Below are 18,084 nucleotides of genomic sequence, written 5' to 3' on the forward strand. Positions count from 1 at the left end.
TAGCTGTCCAACCTTTTTTACTGTTTTGTAGTAGATTCCATTTTATGAGGGAACAATGTACTCAATCATTCTAATGTGGATGACTTTTGGGTTGCTTCCATTTTTTTTCATGTACTTGGGGCATACGAGTCTATATTTTTTTAGATCAGAGTGTATACTTAGCTTGGAATTGGTGAGTCAGAGGGTTTACATATTGTCAACTCGACAACAGAATGTCCTACTGTTATTTAAACTGATTCTCTCTATGGGCACTCTCACAAGTGGGTTACAAGAGAACCCAATTCCTGGCAGCTCTTGGTATTTTAGACTTTTTAGTGTTTTCCAGTCTGGTGAGCACGTAGTGGTATTTCACTGTATTTTTAACTTATATTTCTCTGATTGATAATGAAGATGAGCAATTTTGCATATGTTTAGTGTCCATTGATATTCACTCCTTATTGAGGTACTTACTTAGATATTTTCTTCTTTTTCTCTGTTATACTTTGTATCTTTTCTTATTTGTTTTTAAAGAATAAAAATTTATTCAGAATCAAGCCCATTGTCAGTCATGCTTGCAAATACTTGTTTGTACTTTGTGGCTTGTCTTGTTAACTCTTTTAATGATATTTTTTTATGGGAAGAAGTTGTTAGTTTTAGTGGAGTTGGATTTATCAGTCTTTTCTCTTTATGGTCAATACTTTCAATGATTTAAGAAATCCTTTACAACTCCACAGTCATGAATGTGTTTTCTAATTTTTCCTTCTTTTCTTTCCTCTTTCTTTCTTTTTCTTTCTTTCTTTCTTTCTTTCTTTCTTTCTTTCTTTCTTTCTTTCTTCTTTCTTTTCTTTTTTTGGTTTTATTTATTTGTTAGAGATAGAGAGATAGCACAAGCAGGGGGAGTGGCAGGCAGAGCAGGGAGAGAGAGAAGCAGGCTCCCCACTGAGCAAGGAGCCCCATGCAGGACTCCATCCCAGGACCTCAGGATTATGACCTGAGCCGAAGGTAGACACTTAACTGGCTGAAGCCACCCAGGTATCCCTCTAATTTTTCCTTTGAATGTATTTGTAATATTGCATTCCAGATTCCACTCGAATTCATCTAGGTTCAGTTTAAACGTGATGTGAGGACTATGTCTAACTTCTTCCACCCCTGACTCCATGGATGTGTCTTTTATTAACAAAAGCATTGCTTCCTCACAAATCTGCAGTGCTACTTAGTTATAAATTTAGTGTAAATATATATATGGGGCTTATTTTGGGATATATTATGCTTCTATTTTTCAATGTCTATGCCAATACCACAGAGTGTAATTACTGAAGTTTTATTTGATATCTTGATATTTAGTGGAGCAAAGTTTTTCACCATGCTTACTTTTTCAAGAGTAGTTTGGCTAATCTTGGCTCCTTATACTTTTATTAAATTTTAAAATAAGCTTGTAAAGTTTTAACAGATTTTAATTAATGTGAGAATCTACAAATTCACTTGGGAGAATTGTCACCTTTATATTACTGAGTCCTTTAATACATGTGCAAGATGTATTTTTTATTTATTTAGGAATTTTTTAATGTAACTCATAAAATTTTATTACTTTCCATAAGAAGTTTTATATATCTTTCGTAGGACTTCTTCCAAGATTCCCTGAATTTTTCATGCTCTAATAAATGGTATAATTAAGATTTAATTTAAAATTTGTTCCTGGTCTATAGAATGTTTTAAAATGGATCTTATATCCAACTACTTGCTAAACTCTCTATTACTTTAAATTCATTTAGCAGTAGATTATTTTGGATTTTCTTTATTCACAGATTTATCATGTACGAATTCTGGCAGTTTTATTTCTTCATTACAAACCGTTGTTCCATTATTTTTCTTCCTTTACATTTGATTTTCTTCAATAAATGTTCAATACAGGGAAATCATCTAAGTTCTTTCTGGGGATAAAGTTTTGAGAATTGAGAGAAGATTCTATTTAGTCACTTGTCTGAAGTGGTGTTTGTTTCCCTTCCCCACACCTCTCCACACTAAGTGATTGGATGGTTAGGATGCAAGGCTGAACGGAATCTAACACAGACAGGCTCTCCCACAGAGGACTTTGTGCCCCATTTTAAGGGTATGTGCTATGTCTCCAATGGGACTGGGAATGTGTGGCTTGTGGCCACAGAAATCTACAAGGAGGAGATCCTGAGCTTTGACAGTGATGTGGCAGTGCTTGTGGTTGTAACAGCAGGGGCTGTCAGTGCTAGGAGTTGGAACGGCCAGAAGGACCTCCCGGAGGAGTGCCAGGCCAGGTGGACACTGTGTAGGCACAACTACATTGTTCAGCGGAGAGGTGACTTTAGGACGGGCTGAGACACGCCTCCCCAGAACTTAGTGGGGAAAGCCCCAGGGAAGGGAATTTTTTTGTGGTTTCCTGCGATGTTGGTGGGACTGAGAGGGGTTTTAACCTCTACGGAAAAATTTGTTGGAAGCCTGGTTGGACAGAGTTGGTAGGGGGTGGGTGGGGAGGGAACTGAAAATCTAGGCAGGCTGAATTCTACATTTGGGGCAATAGCCTACATCCTCAGTGCTCTGAACTTCAGTCCATCAAAGGCCACAAGGTCCTGTCCTATCTGGCAGCTTCTGAGTCCCTCATATGCACGGCCTCCTACAGCTCCCTGCAATGCCTGATTCTTGTTTGCCTCCTTTGTCTTTACTCTTACAGAAGCAGTTCCTCCTTGCTTGAAAGGCTTTCCTTTCCTCCACTTGGCTTTCTTCTATTAGTCTCGCACCCTTTAATTCTATCCTCGAGAGCAGTTCTTCTGTGAGCTTCACTCAGTGGAGTGGAGTCAGGGCTGCTCCCCCAGAGGTGTGCACATCACTCTGTGCCTATGTGTATATGCATGTACTTGTACATACACATACTTAAAAAAATTATCATTCCATGTTACAAGAGCTTTCACATAAATTATCCTGTTTAATAAACAAGTAAACATTGAATAAAGGTTTTTCCTGAAAAGTAGGCTCCCAATTAGCTAATTAAAGCCCAGAGCTCGGATTTCAATAGAAGAGTATTTAATACCTATTTTCTTCTGTACTTTAATATCAAAGGAGGGACTTAAGCCCATGGTGAGCATTTCTTTCCTGCCACAACCTCTTTCTTTGTCTGTTATTCCTCCTAGTGGGGTCTACAGTGACCATGTTCCCAACTAGGATAGAGGCTCTAAACCATCACAACCTGATGGTTTACTCAGTGATAAATATCTATTCTTGCCAAGTTAAGGTCACATAGTTCCAGAAAAAAAGAGGAAAAGATAGCTGGAGTTGTGTCTACACCTGTTATTCAGAATGGAGGCTGAACTTACTAGGGTTTTGTGATGCTAAAAATAATACCACAGTGTGGAGATGTCTACATCTGCCCAGGCTCCATATTAGAACAAGAGTACCCAAACTTCCAGAGTCCCCCAGGCTCCAGAGCCCCATCACAGTAGAATGGTTAAGGGGCACTTCATGGACACTATGGACTCAATGGAAAACAGAAAGAGCAGGGAGGACTCTGGGTCTGATGGGTGTTTCTCCTTACCTCTGCTGTGTCATGCATATTTCATTCCTACCTAACTCTCTTATAGAATTTTTGGGCTGAGAGTTGTGGAGGGCTGACATCCCATCATCTCAAGTCAGAAGGCCCATGTTGAGTCCTGATCTTCATTTTCTCTTAAGACCTTCTGGTGGTTCCGTTCTATAACCTCTCTCCCCAGGCTGTTGTTCAGTTTTGGCAATTTTTGCTCTGAAGTGTTGAAGTTCTGGGTTTTGGAATTAAAGCTGGAGTCTTGGAGATTGTTGGTGGGGTTGCTACCATCTCCTTCCCCCTCATTCATCCATGCTGCCCTTTGGGGTCTTTGTGTGCCCTTGACACCTTCCTCCCTGGTTTCAAGCTCTTCTGTTCTTATATCCTGGATTGCCCTCTATGCTTCCAGATGAGGACTCTGTGGGGCTTGGGGAAAGACACTGACACTCAGGCTTTTACTTTTCAGGAGCACAATCTGAATTTGCCCATCGCCAGATGCTGAGTGGAATTGTGGGTTCTGTGCTGGGGTTGATCTCTCTTGGCTTGGGCCTTATCATTGATTTTTAGAATAAGAAAGGTAGGGCACCTTGGAAAACAGGGAGGACTGGTGCTGGAGCTGAGGCATTTGCTGTAACATTTGCTACTTCACCCCACAAAGGAAGGAGAGCAAGGTGGGCAAGTAGTAAATTGTAAAAATTAGAGAGACTGGGAGATCTCTTTATCCTGGGTCAAGTGTGCTTCATCAGAGAGGTGAGTGGTGGAGCGTTATTCTTAGGTAGATAGAGAGGAGAAGCTCTCACACTATTCTTCCCTTTGCCAGGTGATTATTAATATGTGACTTCCTACTCTGAGCCTTCTTCCTTAAAAGATGCAGAATCTCTGTTTATCTTCCTTTAGTGACCGGCTCAGTGACTTTGGGGTGATCTCACTTTATGGCTGTTGGAAGTCCAACTGTACAGGGGTGGAAGTGGAAGAAACAACAGTCTGGAAAAGCAATGGTTGCTCATTCATTTCCTTTTGGAGGGTGAGATGCGTTCTTTGCACTACCCAGGCTAATGAGCTTTTCTTTGCTTTTCTCTTCATTCTTGCTGATGATAGAATACCCTGAGGCTCCACCCAATGGGTAACATCCCTACCCTTCATGCTCAGAAATGTGACACATGTTAAGATAGAAAAAGAGTTGAGCTGTTTTGTCTGGACACTGTAACATGCTTCTGTTATTGTGTCCTTGCTTCATGCCTCATTCATTTTCATGTGAGTTGGGGTAGGGGAAAAGTCGGAAATATTCTGTATAGTTTCTGCAGGAGACTTCAGAGATTATTCTCCAGAATAAAACCCACCTTTGGTATCAGCCATCCAGTGAGGCTTGGATGATGCCCCAGTTTCCAAAATTATAGGGAAAGTACTGCTGAACTTCTTGGTGAGTGAGATCGCAGAGAATTACAGTTCTTACCTGGCCAGGTAGTAGCTCATGACCTGTGCTTCACCAGGGATTTAAAATGTGCTTCTGCGTTCCATATGCCCTTTAAGCTGGACTTTTGTGTTCACTTTAGCAGAGTATGGTTTTTACTCATTACCAAAAAAGGTAATGAGGAGTGGCGGGTGATATAAGATTGACTTTAGTATCTTGGTGCTTCAGAGGCCCTTAGGAGGGCAGGGGCCATGTTTTCTTCAGGGGCTGGTGTGATTATAACTTCATTTTCTAATCTCCAGGGCTTGTGCACTGACCCCAAACATTCTTTCTCGGCTCTATCACTTCTTCTTTGGTCTTGTCTTGTTATCCTGTCCAAGGTCCCCTGCCTCCCTTCTATCAGGCCTATGAGGAAGCCACCTCGGTCTGTGAGCTGTTAACCATTGAGCTCTGGCTCGCATAGTGACTGAGAAGCTGGTGTCAGGTTCTCTTTTTGTTCCTGTGTTTCCTGAATTTTTTTTTTTAATTTTTTTTTCTTCCTTAATTATTTTTATTTGCATATCATTTTCAGTTCTGTCAAAGCAGATATTATTTTTACATGGCAACTTGGGTTTATTTTTCTTATAATAATTTTTTATTATGTTATGTTAGTCACCATACAGTACATCCTAAATTTTTGATGTAAAGTTCCATGATTCATTACTTGCATATAACACCCAGTGCTCCATGCAATACATGCCCTCCTTAATACCCATCACCGGCCTATCCTGATCCCCCACCCCCCTCCCCTCTAAAGCCCTCAGTTTGTTTCCCAGAGTCCATAGTCTTTCATGGTTCATTCCCCCTTCTTTTTACCCCCCTTCATTCTTCCCTTCCTTCTCCTACCCATCTCCCTGCTATTTCGTATGTTCCATAAATGAGTGAAACCATATGATAATTTTCTTTCTCTGCTTGACTTATTTCACTTAGCATTATCTCCTCCAGTCCCATCCATGTTGCTGCAAATGTTGTGAAATAGTTCTTTTAGATGGCTGAGTAATATTCCATTGTATATATGGACCACATCTTCTTAATCCAGTCATCTGTTGAAGGGCATCTCTGCTCCTTCACACAATTTAGCTATTGTGGACAATGCTGCTATGAACATTGGGGTGCATATGGCCCTTCTCTTCACTATGTCTGTATCTTTGGTGTAAATACCCAGAAGTGCAATTGCTGGATCATAGGGTAGCTCAATTTTTAACTTTTTAAGGGACCTCCACACTGTTTTCCAAAGTGGCTGTAGCAACTTGCATTCCCACCAACAATGTAAGAGGGATCCCCTTTCTCCACATCCTCTCCAACATTTATTGTTTCCTGCCTTGTCAGTTTTTGCCATTTTAACTGGTGTAAGGTGGTATCTCAAGGTGGTTTTGATTTGAATTTCCCTGATGGCTAATGATTTTGAACATTTTTCATGTGTCTACCATTAGTATTTATGTCTTCATTGGAAAAGTGTCTGTTCATATCTTCTGCCCATTTTTTGATTTGATTATTTGTTTCTTGTGTATTGAGTTTGAGAAGTTCTTTGTAGATCTTGGATACCAGTCTTTTATCTGTAGTGTCATTTGCAAATATCTTCTCCCATTCCGTGGGCTGCCTCTTAGTTTTTTTGACTGTTTCCTTGGCTGTGCAGAAGCTTTTTATCTTGATGAAGTCCCACAAGTTCATTTTTGCTTTTGTTTCTCTTGAGTTTCATTCTTTTGCATGTAACTGTCCACTTTTCCCAGCTCCATTTATTGAAGAGACTGTCTTTTTTCCACGGGATGTTTTTTCCTACTTTATCAAAGATTAGTTGCCCAAAGAGCCGAGGGTCCATTTCTGGGTTCTCTATTCTGTTCCATTGGTCTATGTGTCTGTTTTTGTGCCAGTACCATGCTGTCTTTGTGATCACAGCTTTGTAGTACAGCTCGAAATCCGGCATTGTGATGCCCCCAGCTTTGTTTTTCCTTTTCAACAATTCCTTGGCGATTTGGGGCCTTTTCTGGTTCCACACAAATTTAAGGGCTGTTTGTTCCAGTTCTTTGAAAAATGTCCTTGGTATTTTGATCGGGATGGCACTGAAAGTGTGGGTTTCTGCCTGTGACTTGGCTTCCCAACCTGGTGCTAGAGGTGTTGCTCTCTGTGCTGCCTACATTACATGTTTGAACCATCAGAACTCTCTATAGGCATTTCTGATTTTGTTCTCTTTCTGATGATTGTCCATGAATTCAATAATTTTTTTTTTCAAAATTAAATAGGTTTGTGAATCACTTGTGATCCCAATTCTGATTGAGTATAATAGCGGTGTTGGTGGGGAAACACTGAGCAAAGAAAGATTGGATTTTCAAGTTCGTTTTGCCCAGGGAAGGTTCTATTCAGGGAGCAGACTAGAAAATATTGGGTCCCCATTCTTGGTCTAATTCAGGTGCCATGTAAGAATGTGAAATGGAGTATGAAATCATTCTATTTCCCATTATCCATGGGGCCTGGAAGATGTTATTGCATGAAAGCAGTCTTTCTTGGCTTCTACTATAGTCCAATGAATTTTATTTACTTGTGCAAGTGGAATTATTTTATGCCAATTTTGGTACCTAATAGCTAATGTAGTAAACCAAATTGACAGTGCAGATAGCTCCTGTCCAGCGCACAATGCAAAGGTAAAAGACAATGACTGTTAATCAAATCCAGTGTACCTGAATGTATAATTAGCAATGGGTTTATTAGAAAGTATTCTTTACGTTACATATGATGAAAATCCTACTCGTAACAGCTTAAGGGAAAAAATTCATTTTTTGAGTTCATGTAATTCGAAAGTTCATGTATGAATTTGGCTTCAGAAAAATGCCTAGGTCCCAGGACGCAAATGAAATCTTTGTCTCCCTTCTCTGGTAGCTCTTTGTCCCCCTCGCTGGCCCCTCTCTGCTCCTTTGTCCTCACCCCCTCCTCTCAGCATACTTCTTTCTCTTTCTGCTCTTTCTGTTTGCTTCTTTTTGTCATTTTCTCCCTATTTCTTATGCCATCTCTGTCTGTCTGAATGATCTTGTTAATCTATTAGATGGCTTTTATGTCTCTGTGTCTGCATTTCTTCTTATATCAGATCTCTGTTTATGAATTTCTCTCTCTTTCTCTGCCTTTGTCTTTTTTCCCCCTCTCCCGTCTCTCTGAGTCTTTCTCACATATACATATCTTTTATGTACCATCTCTGTTTCAGAATGTCTTTCTGTCCACCTCTTTTTTTCTCAGTATATGGGCCTATGTGCCTGACTGTCATTTTTTCTCTTGCTGTCAGTCTGTCCATTTTTCTTCTACTTTCTCAGTTTATATCGCTTATTTCTCTGACTTTCTCTCTGTTCTTCTTGTGTGCGTTTCTCGCTTTCTCTTGCTCGTGCTCTCTGTGCATGTCCCTCTAGGTTCTGCTTCACTGTTTCTTTCCCTCATATTCTTCTATGGAGTCAAATGTCTTCCACATGGCTAGGAAAATGGCCATCTCATATTTTTAGCCCCTTATCTGAATAGCAAGACACCATTATGTCAGCTTCAATCTTACAATCTGGAGAAAGCCCAGCTTGAGGGACACTCCAGTTTTCCAACCAATCACTTTTATCCAGGGGGATGTGGGGCTTTGATTGGCCAGGATTTGGATTAGGTCCCACTTCGGTGTCACGGATGGAGACTTTTTTCCTTCTTTTTCTAAACAAGGATGGAAAAGAGCAGGGCTGGATAAATAAAGATAGCAGGGATGATGGTGATGGTGTTGATGATGATGACGATACTATCATAATCCATTACACAAGGCTGACACATTCTGATATGTTCTTTCTCACTCTTTTTTTCTGTTTCTTATTTCTGTTAAAAAAATTCAAAAGATGCTCCCTCTAAGTAGAATTTATGTAGTTCATATACAACCAAAGTTCATTTCTCTCATTCTAAAGGGAGAAAAAAAATAAATTATATTGACCGTCAAGTCCAGGATTTCTGGTAATACGAATTTCTTTTTCTGTCATGGATGCGGATCTTATTGTCCCTATAATCAATAGTAAAATGATAAATCCAGCTTTCTTCCATGCAAGAGGCAGTAATACCATAACCACAACAAAACTACTATCAGCAAAGAGGGAAAGGTTTAGAGTGAGATGGAAGAGGAGTGAGGTTGGTCTCAGAATCTGGCTGTTCTCCATCAGAAAGAACAATTACCCAACATTTGCAGCAACATGGACGGGACTGGAGGAGATTATGCTAAGTGAAATAAGTCAAGCAGAAAAAGAAAATTATCATATGGCTTCACTCATTTATGGAACATACAAAATAGCAGGGAGATTGGTAGGAGAAGGAAGGGAAGAATGAAGGGGGGGTAAAAAGAAGGGGGAGTGAACCATGAGAGACTATGGACTCTGGGAAAGAAACTGAGGACTTCAGAGGGGAGGGGGTGGGGGAATCAGGATAGGCTGGTGATGGGTATTAAGGAGGGCACGTATTGCATGGAGCACTGGGTGTTATATACAAGTAATGAATCATGGAACATTGCATCAAAAACTTAGGATGTACTGTATGGTGACTAACATAACATAATAAGAAATTATTATTAAAAAAAAAAGAATCTGGCTGTCCTTTGGCTCTGCTTCTGAGGAGGGTCTACATTGTCTCTCATCCCACGTGGCCCCCTCTGTGAGGTGGCACAGGGCAGGATTTTTCTGTGTGTTGCACAGTTTAGTTGGCCTCTTCATTCTGGTGTGTTTAATGAGGCATGGGGGTGGTTGTGGGCACAGTGGATGGTCAAGAAAATCTTAGGCAGTATGCAATCTTAAATTCTTTTTGAAACGTTTTTTTCACCCTAATGGGAAATTTGATTAAAACTAAATTCTTATTGAGTCAAGATGTTTAAATGTAGCCTCAATTCTTGTAGTTTTTCTCTCATTACTACAGGTTTACGTGTTCTAGCCATAGTCCCAGGTCCTCAGTTTACTTGTCTCCTTCTCTTGTGAATAGGCAGAAAATGGTGACAAAGAGACAGACTTCTCTGACTCATCTTCTGGGTCACGGTCCAGTTAATAGTTTTTTTGTTTGTTTTTTAGATTTTATTTATTTATTAGAGAGAGAGAGACAGAGAGGAAGTGGGGGAGAGGGGCAGAGGGAGAGTGAGAATCCCAAGCAGACTCCCCGCTGAGCACAGAGCCCAGTGCTGGGCTCTATCTCTTGACCCTGAGATCATGACCTGAGTCAAAATCAAGAGTCAGACAGTCAGCCAACTGAGCCACACAGGCGCTCCTCCAGTTAATAGCCTTTTAAATGGAAGACATTTGTACCTTTATCAGGAAGGAATTATATTACATCTGGAAGGTTTCTAAGGGATCATTCCACATGCTCACACAAATACTTCCCTTACTCTTTCTGCGCATCAATCATTTCTCGTTCTGTATGTTCTCTTTTTGTCTAACTTTACTTCCAGCAAGTCTTTATGGAACATATAATTCCATCTTTACCAGTTCCATATGCTGTGCAACCATTTGACTCTCAGCTATCTTAGATTTTGGCTATAGGCAGAAAAAGTATCTCTTAAGAAATATGATTAGTATTTATGCTTTTGGATGAATTGGCTTGAAGAGAAATTTGATTCTTTCTTGTAGTATTTTTTCAATTATACATCAATATTTTTCATGTTAGAACCTTGGTAGGCTCCTGATCTCACTACAGTAGATATTTTATTCAATTGGTATGTTCCCATACAACACCAGTTGCTATTTCTTACACAATGGACACATTTCCAGCTAAACTCAAATCATTGTATGTTTTAGTATATGCCATATGTTCAAACAAATTCCAGGTACTAGTTTTAGTGTTAAGATTCTTTCAGTTGTAATTGATAGGAAACCAAGTCAACAAGAATAAGTTAAAAGGGAGCAAAAATGAGAGAGAGACAGACAGAGAGAGAGAGACAGAGACAGGCACAGGAAGAGAGAGGGGGAGGGAGATAGAGAATGCTGGGGAGTAAGAGAGAGAAAGAATGAGAGACAGAGAGATTTTAGGGTTATATTCTTGTTTCTCCATTCTATCTCTCTGTCTCTTAAGCTTTGCTTGTCCCAGTATGTTGACCTTGTTTTCTCTTATTGCTTGCTCAACACTGTGACAAATATGGCTGTCCTTTGCCACTTTCCAAGTCACATCTTTCCAGTACATTAGCCTTAAATCAATGGTGTTCTATCATAACTCCTGGTAGAAAAATTCCAGAGAAAGATAACTATTTGCCATACTGGGCCATATACTCATCTCTAAATTAATTGCTCTGTTCATTGTGATGAAGTATTTGATAGGCGAGGTGAAGGTCAGTTGCCCACTGCAGTATTCATGGGGATGCAATCTCTTATCAGAAGAGAGAAGGGAAACAATTGCCCTGACTACTGGACTTATGGAATAGAGCATTTCTCACACACACCTCTTTAATATGTATATGCTGCTATTTTCTACTTTTGAGGGGTCATCAGAAAAATACAGTTGCCAAAGTTAGGGGTATCATTGTATTGATAGCATTTGAGATTTGTTATGTCCATATGAGTCTATTTGGTTATAAACATTTTCTTTTTTTATTGAGATATCATTAACACATTTATTAGTTTCAGGTGTACAATATAATGATCTGATATGAAATGATCAGTTAGGTTTAGTTAATATGTATTACTACACATAGTTACAAATTTATATTTTCTTGTGATGATAGCTTTTAAGAATTACTCTTTTAGCAACTTTCAAATATACAGTACAGTATTTCTACTATACTTACTATGCTGTACATTACATTTCCAGGACTTACGTATTTATAATGGGAAGTTTGTACTTTGACCACACTCACCCATTTTACTCACCCCCACTCCGCACCTCTGGCAACCACCAATCTGTTCTCTATGTCTATGAGTTAGTTTTTGGTTTTGTTCTGTTTCAGTTTTAGGGTCCACAGACAAGTGAGATCATATGGCATTTGTCTTTCTCCGTCTGACTTATTTCACTCAGCATGATGTCCTTCAGGTCCATCTATGTTGCATCTGTGTTGCTGCAAATGGCAAGATTTCATTCTTTTATAGTGGAATAATATTCCATTCAAATATTCCAGCCCATATACACACACATAGAGACATATTATTACATTTTCTTTATCCATTCATCTGTCAATGGAAACTTAGGTTGTTTCCATATCTTGGCTATTGAAAATAATGCTGCAATATAGAACACGTGGGTACATACAACTTTTTGAGTTAATGTTTTCATTTTCTTTGGGCAAATACTCAGAAGTGGAATTGCTGGATCATATGGTAGTTTTATTTTTATTTTTGAAGATTTATTTATTTATTTTAGAGAGAGATGGAGGGAGGGAGGAAGGGAGGGAGGCAGGGAAGAGAGGTAGAGGGTAAGGATATCAAGTAGACTTCCCACTGAGGACAGAACCCAACGTAGGGCTTGATCTCACTACCCTGAAATCATGGCCAGAGCTGAAATCAAGAGTCGGATGCTTAGCTGACTGAACAGCCCAGGTGTCCCTTATTTTTAACTTTTTGTGAACCTCTAATACTATTTTCCACAGCGGCTGCACTCATTTAAGTTCTTACAAACAGTGCACAAGGGTTCCATTTTCTCCACATCCTCACCAACACTGATTATTTCTTGTCTTTTTGATAATAGTTATTCTAACAGGTGTGAGGAGATGTCTTATTGTGGTTTTGATTTGCATTTCCCTAATGATTAGTGATGTTGAACACCTTTTCATGTACTTGGTGGCCATTTGTATGTCTTGTTTTTTAATCAGGTTGGTTGGTTTTGTTTTTGTTTTTTTGCTATTGATTTGTACAAGTTCTTTATATATTTTGAATATTAACTCCTTATCAGATACATGATTTGCAAATATTTCTCCCATTCAGTAGGTTGCCTTTTCATTTTATTGATGATTTCCTTTGCTGTTGGTTTCATGTAGTCCTACTCATTTATTTTTGCTTCTGTTACCTTTGCTTTTGGTGTCAAATCCAAAAAATCATCAGCAAGACCAATGTCAAAGAGCTTACCTTTATGTTTTCATATAGGAGCTTTATGGTTTCAGTTATTATGTTCAAGTCTTTAATCCATTTTGAGTAGATTTTTGTGTGTGGCGTAGGATAGTGGTCCAGTTTTATTCTTTTGCATGTGGCTGTCTAGTTTCCCCAGCACCAGTTTTTAAAGAAACTGTCCTTTCCTCTTTGTATATTCTTGGCTCTTTTGTCATAAATGAATTGACCATATATACATAGGCTTGTTTCTGGGTTGTCTATTCTGTTCCATTGATCTATGTGTCTGATTTATGCCAATACCATACTGTTTTAGTTACCAAAGCTTTATAATACAGTTTGAAATAAAAAAGCGTAATGCCTCAGCTCTATTTTTCTTTCTCAAGTTTGCTTTGGCTTTGACTTCTTACAAATTTAAGATTGTTTGCTCTATTTTTGTAAATTGGAGTTTTGGAATTTTGTATGGGGATCGTGATGAATCTTAAGATTGCTTTGGGTAATTGGGGCATTTTAATAATAAATTCTTTCAATCCATAAGCACAGAATATCTTTTCATTTATTTATGTCTTCTTTAATTTCTTTTATTAATTTATTATAGTTTTTAAGGTGCAGGTCTTTCCCCTCCTTGGTTAAATTTATTCCTATGTATTTTTTTCATGCAATTATAAATAGGATTGTTTTCTTAATTTCTCTTTCTAATTCTTCATTATTAGTTTATAGATGCAACAGACTCTGTACTGAAACCAACTCATTCAATATTGTAGAGCAATTTTGAGAACATTGGAGTACACGAGCCTCATTGATTATTGCTAACATCCATTTTTGGTCATATGTTTATCCCCTAGGTTACCGAAGAAAGTTGGAGCAAAACATGCTATATACATCCATCTAGAAAATGCTAAAGATGATTTGGGTGCAAAAAATATCCTGTCAGGTCAGAATTTCTATGTCAGAATTTGGGAACTAATCTTAAAGAAAAAGTTTTCAGAGAAGTAAGTTGTTTAAATAACAAAGGGGCTACAAAAGAAAATATTATCTAAACCATGGCTACATTTTTAACCAGAGAAAACATGCTTTCTAATAATCAAAGCAGAAAATAACATAGGGACTATTAGAAATTTTAAGCTTCTCCAGAAATAAGGACCTTATTGTTGATACAAATTCTCAGTGATGGAGCACCTGGGTGGCTCAGTCTGTTAAGCATCTGCCTTTGGCTCAAGTCATGATCCTAGGGTTCTGGGATCGAGCTCTGCATCGGGCTCCTTGCTCACTGGGGAGCATGCTTCTCCCTTTCCCTCTGCCGGCTGCTACCTCTGCTTGTGTTCTCTCTCTCTCTCTCTGTTAAATAAATAAAATAAATAAATAAACAAATAAATAAAATCTTAAAAAAAAAGCAAACAAATTCTAAGTGATGAATAACACAAAAGCACAACAAGAATCAGTCCTATAGGCAGTTGATTCTGTCATCTAGGTAAATACATGGCAGTTGCTTTATTTGCCTTCCAGAACAAGAGTTAGACACTAAATTCTTTTGACTGTCAACATTTTTTTTTCTTCAGTACTATTGTTGATACTGTTTCAATAATGTTAATCTTGACCATGTTCTTTCCAGTTTCATCTTGTAATTGATTTCTAATTTCATACCATTATGGTGGGAAAAGATGCTTGATATGATTTTAATCTTCTTAAGTTTATTAAGACTTGTTTTTGTGGCCTAACTGATGATCTGTCCTGGGGAATGTTCCAAATGACATTGAGAAGAATGTGTATTTTTTTGCCTTTGGGTGGGAAGTTTTGTATATATCAGATAGCTCCTAGTGGAGTCATTTAAAGGCATAATTTCTTTATTGGTTTTCTGTCTGGATGATCTATCCATTGATGAAAGAGGGATATTAAATCTCCTACCATTATTGTATTGCTATCTATTTCTTTCTTTTGATCTGTTAATATTTGCTTTATATATTTAGGTGCTCCTATGTGGGATGTGTAAATATTTACAAATGTTATATCTCTCTATCATCATGTAATGCCCTTCTTTGTCTCTTGTTATAATCTTTGTTTTAAAGTCTATTTTGTCAATTTAAGTATAGCTACCCCAGCTTTCTTTTGATTTCCATCTTTATGGAATATCTTTTTCCATCCCTCCATTTTCAGTATGTGTGTGTACTTATGTCTGAAGTGAGTCTCTTGTAGGCAGCATATAGATAGGTCTTATATATATTTTTTAAAGATTTTATTTATTTATGTGACAGAGAGACAGCCAACGAGAGAGGGAACACAGCAGGGGAGAGGGAGAGGAAGAAGCAGGCTCCCAGCCGAGGAGCCCCATGTGGGACTCGATCCCAGAACGCTGGGATCATGCCCTGAGCCGAAGGCAGACGCTTAACGACTGCGCTACCCAGGCGCCCCTCTTTCTTTTTCTTTCTTTCTTTCTTTCTTTCTTTCTTTCTTTCTTTCTTTCTTTCTTTCTTTCTTTCTTCTCTTTTTCTTTCTTTTCTTTCTTTCTTATTTCTTTTTCTTTCCCTTTATCGCTTACTTTCTTTCTTTCTTCTCCTTCTCTTCCTTCTCTTCCTCTTCTTCCTCCTCCTCTCATTGGGTGAGTTTCTCTGTTCTGCCTTTTAGCTCATTGATCCTTTCTTCTGCTTCATCTAGTCTGCTGTTGAACCCCTTTAGTGTATTTTTTTTTCATTCAGTTATTCTTCAGTTCTGTAACTTCTGTTTGGAACTCTTTTATATTTTCTATTTCTTTGTTGATGTTCTCACTGTGTTCAGCCATTCTTCTCCTGAGTTCAGTGAGCATCATTATAATTATTAATTTTCACTGTTTTTCAGGTAAATTACTTATTCCATCTCAGTAAGTTTTTTTTCTGAGTTATTATCTTTTTGTTTTGTTTGTAACATAATCCTTTGTTTCTTCATTTTGCTTGACTCTCTGTGTTGGTTTCTATGCGTTAGATGAAAGAGCCTCTTACCCTGGTCTTGAAGGGTTGGCCTTATGTAGAAGTAAACCTCATCATTCAACTCTGCCCTAGCTCTTGGTTGTCTTTCAAATCTTTGTGATTGTCCAAGCAGACTGTTTTATTTTAATAGCTCCCAGTAGTTGAGGGTGTACCAAGACCAAACCATGCCCCTAAGGGAAGGATCTCAGCCAGTACCCGGATTCAGGCTGTTTGGAAGCCAGCTTCTCAGAAAGCAGCTTGTATAGAATGCAAATGTGTACAGTCCTGTGCATGCAAGTGTAAGCCCCCCTGGCCCCGGAACCCTCAGGCTATCTGGAGGTGAGGAGTGCACAGGGATAATGCCTGCCCTTTGATGTCTCAAGAAAGGTTTACAGTCAGCCCTTAGATGTGTGTTTAATTAGATGCCTGTTTCTCAGGTTACAGTATAGTGATAAGCTAATAGGCCTGTTTTGCAGAAAAATTAAGCTCCTGGGTCTGTTGCTTCTTGTTGTGCCCTGAGGGTGGGAGCTATCTGAGGACTCTTTCTCTGCTGATTACAGTTCTGTGGTGTGGTAGCTGCAAGCTTAAGGCCAGCTAGCCACCAGAGACAGGTGAAATAGAGGTTTCCCCTGGTGGCAGTAGCAAAACACAGGGTACCAAAGAAGGTAATAACCTACTTTCTGTAAGATACTGGTGAGCTATAATGAGGTGACGGGAGAGCACAAAGATTGCATCAACTGGTCTCTGTTCCCTGAGAGCACCTCTGTAGTACCGTATTAGTGTGCCAAACCAGAAGCCTGCCCCTCAGGCCAAATTTACAGGCCAAGCAAATAGGCCTCTTTGTTAGAAAGACTGGGGGTTTCAGTCTGTTGTCTATGCAGTGCCCTGGGAACATTAGTCTTCCAAGAAGTGTCTCTTGGTCCTATGCAAACCTGAGACACAAATCCCACCACTCTTAGAGCCAGGCAATTAAGGGGCATCTCTTTGGGTGGCAGCTGCAAAAACCGGGTCACCAGGCATAAAAACCAGGGCACCAGACATATGTAGAATCTCCCCTCTGGGAGATATTAGTGCTGTAGAACATGGCAGAAGGATAGCACAAAGATGATGCCCATTGGTAAGAGCAAAGCAGAGGGGAGTGCAAGGATGAGACCTCCCATGAGAAAAGAAAGAAAGAGAAATGATAAGAATAAAAAAGAAAATGATAAGAAAACAAGAAGAAAAGAAAAAAGGCAAAAAAAAAAAAAGGAAAAGGGGAATTAAAAAAGACTGCACCTGCTGGCTTTTTAGCAAGGCAGAGGGGGTGTAAGAAGATGGTGTTCACACGCATCCATACTCAGAGAGTGTTCCAGCAGGCACCTGCCCCTCAGACCAAAACTTAAAATAAAAAATGAGTCTCTTTCACGTAAAGTCATGGAATGTTTCAAAGGGCTGCTTCTGTGCTGGCCCCGGGGGCAGGTGAGTCTGCATGGGCCCTTAAAGAGCTGTTCCTTCTGTAGGAGTGCTGCCAATACTGACCCCTTCCTTGGCCCTCCATCTTGTTTTTCTCCTTGCAACAACCTCGCTTGGGGATTAGTGTTCCAGGCCTTGGAGGTTAATGTATGCTCTGACTAGCATTGGGCAAGGCTTGCTCTAGTCTTCTGCGAAGTTGTTTAGATAACTTGTAGAGATAACGTAGTCACTTCCCCCCCTCCCCCACTTTCTGGCACCCAAGTGCCACCAGAGGGCTGTTCAATGTTAAGACACTTTGACCACACCACAGTGCCCTCTGCACATCCTCTTGCTCTATAAAATCTGAGGGCTAAGATCCAGACTTTGCAGAGAATAGCTGCATAGCACTTGGATCATTGCCCGCCTGATCCCCCAACAGTAAGTTACCTGAATAAAACTGCATAAAGCGTATGGAGTCACACGCTGCATTTTCCTGGTCTCAAAGTGCCTTCTCAGTTTGGAGGATGATTTACCATCCTCTTCTACTTTCAGACACTCATTTTGCCACAGCCCCTTGGGTCTCATGGGCTTTAGCCCCATCAGTCTTCAAAACCAGGTGCTTTGGGGGTTTGTCTCTCAGGTGCTGGTCTTAAAAGTTGGGGTGCCTGATATGGGGTATGATCCTCAGGGAGAAATTTTGGGTTTTGAGTTCTCGTCTACTGAGGCTGTTGGCTG

The sequence above is a fragment of the Ursus maritimus genome, unplaced genomic scaffold (genome assembly GCF_017311325.1).
Source record: "Ursus maritimus isolate PB19 unplaced genomic scaffold, ASM1731132v1 scaffold_30, whole genome shotgun sequence".
Classification (NCBI taxonomy): Eukaryota; Metazoa; Chordata; class Mammalia; order Carnivora; family Ursidae; genus Ursus; species Ursus maritimus.